Below are 2,662 nucleotides of genomic sequence, written 5' to 3' on the forward strand. Positions count from 1 at the left end.
TCTCTTTATTAGAACAATCATGTGCCTTAAGCAGGCAAGGCGAACGGCAACATATCTTTTCATAATTAAACAAATGTAACCCACCTTTACATGGTTAAATATTCTATAGCACAGGTGCTTTTTAACAACTGAACCATCTCCCTGGACCTCATTCTGATTTTTTTGAGAAAGAATTACCCTGGAACTCATTAAGTATGGCAGGCTGACCTTAAACTGAAGGAGATCCTCTTGCCTTCAGCCTCATAAATCCTGGGATTTACCGGCATATACACTATTCTTAGCAAAAAAAAAAAATTCACTTTGGATATACATACAGAAAGCAGTTACATGTAAAAGGATGGGAAATATATTCCATACAGATAGTTATCAAAAGAGAGCTGGGGCAGTTGTATTATTGCATGATACAATAGATTGAAACTGCTGGGATGGCACATACCTCTCCCAGCCCTAGGGAGGCTGAGACAGGAAGATCATGAGTTTAAGGCCAGTCTGAGCTAAACAAGACGCAAAACCTAGCATAAGAGGCTGGCTCCATAGACAGAAAAGGACTGAAGACAGTAGAAACAGAAATAAAAAACAAGTTGGTCATTTCAAAGCTATTTCCTTATAAAGTGGTTTGGGGAAAACGCAGTTAACATCATGTTACCATTTTTGTGTTTGGGTTAAGACAGATGGAACACTATTATGCCAATTGAAACCGGTCTGTTTGGGAAAGCTGGCTGCTACTTTTCTAATCCTGACTTCTTGGAAATTCAGATAAACAGTTTAATTTCAGCTTGGTGACGTGGAACTTTAGTATGACTGACTTCATTTTTATATTTAGTCTAGTCTGTTGGGACATAGTGTAGGAGCTTAACCCAGAAACAAAGAAAGTAATTTCTTCTTGGACACAAATACAATTTGGTTTACATCTATCATGCTGTTATTTCTCAGTAACTCATACAATTAAAAAATATACAATTAAACTTTAATTTTGGGGCTGGAGAGATGGCTCAGAGGTTAAGAGCATTGCCTGCTCTTCCAAAGGTCCTGAGTTCAATTCCCAGCAACCACATGGTGGCTCACTACCATCTGTAGAGGGGTCTGGTGCCCTCTTCTGGCCTGCAGGCATACACACAGACAGAATATTGTATACATAATAAATAAATATTTAGAAAAAAAACTTTTAAAAATTTTTAAAATTTTTGCATATGTCTATCTGTTGTGTTTGGTATGCTGCACATGTGTGTGTGGATGCACATGCCTGTGCTCCAAAATTTGGAGGTCAGAAGAGGACTCGGGTATCTTCTTCCGTGCCTGGAAGCTTTATTCCTTTAATACAGTCTGTCACTGAGCCAGAAACTCTCTGCTTTGGCTAGGCTGGCTGGTCACTGAACTCTCAAAATCCATTCTTGTCTCTACCCTCCCAAATGCTAGGGTTACTAGTATGTGCAGTCATGCTCAGGTTTTTGTATTTTTTAATTTTTTAAATTGTATCTATTATGTACACAGTGTTCTGTCTGCGTGTGTCCCTGCAGGCCAGAAGAAGGCACCAGATCTCATTACAGAGGATTGTGTGCCACCATGTGGTTGCTGGGAATTGAACTCAGGATCTTTGAAAGAGCAGTCAATGCTTTTACCCTCTGAGCCATCTCTCCAGCCCTTTGTTTGTTTATTTGTTTGTTTTTAAACATGTATTTTAGGGATTCGAATTCAGGTCCTCAAGCTTTCAGAGAAAGAGCTCTTACTCACTGAGCTGTAAGACAGGGTTTTAGACAGCTGAGGCAGCCTAGAACTTGCTTTAATTCCTGATCCTACTGTCTCCACATCCTAACTGCTGAGATTATAGGCTTATGGTGACAAAAATTTCACCTTTAAGTAAAAGTGAGGGGCTAGAGAGATGGCTCAGAGATTAAGAGCAATGGCTGCTCTTCCAGAGGCTCCAAAGCTACAGAGAAACCCTGTCTCGAAAAACCAAAAGAAAAACAAAACAGGGCTGGAGAGATGGCTCAGAGGTTAAGAGCACTGGCTATTCTTCTAGAGGTCCTGAGTTCAATTCCCAGCAACCACATCCCAAAGGACTGATTTTAGTTCACAGAACCCACATCAGGCTGGTCCCAGCTGCCTATGACTACAAAGCCCTCGACTGGCCTCTAAGGGAAATTTACACTTGTGTGCACATATACCTACACAGATACACATGCATACACATAATTTAAAATTAAGACAGGGGCCAGGCGGCAGTGCCACATACCTTTAATTCCAATATTCAGAAGGCAGAGACAAGTGGATCTCTGTGACTTCGAGGCTTGCCTGATCTACGAAGTGACTACAAGGACAGCCGGAGCTAAACAGTGAAACCCTGTCTCGAAAAAACAAATGAAACAAACCAATCAAACAAACTTTATTAGCCATTAGTAGTGCTGCTTTTAATCCCAGCACTCTGGAGGCAGAGGCAAGTGGATCTCTTTGAGTTCGAGGCCAGCCTGGTCTATAGAGTGAGTTCCAAGATAGCTGGAGCTACATAATGAGACTTGCCTTGAGAAAAAAAAATTACTAAACAATAACTGACTTAAAAAATTATTTATTTATTGTGTATACAGTATTCTGTCTGCACCTATGCCTGCAAACCAAAAGAGGGCATTAGATCTCATTACAGATGGTTGTGAGCTACCGTGTGGTT

The sequence above is a fragment of the Microtus ochrogaster genome, chromosome 5, assembly GCF_000317375.1.
Source record: "Microtus ochrogaster isolate Prairie Vole_2 chromosome 5, MicOch1.0, whole genome shotgun sequence".
Lineage (NCBI taxonomy): Eukaryota > Metazoa > Chordata > Mammalia > Rodentia > Cricetidae > Microtus > Microtus ochrogaster.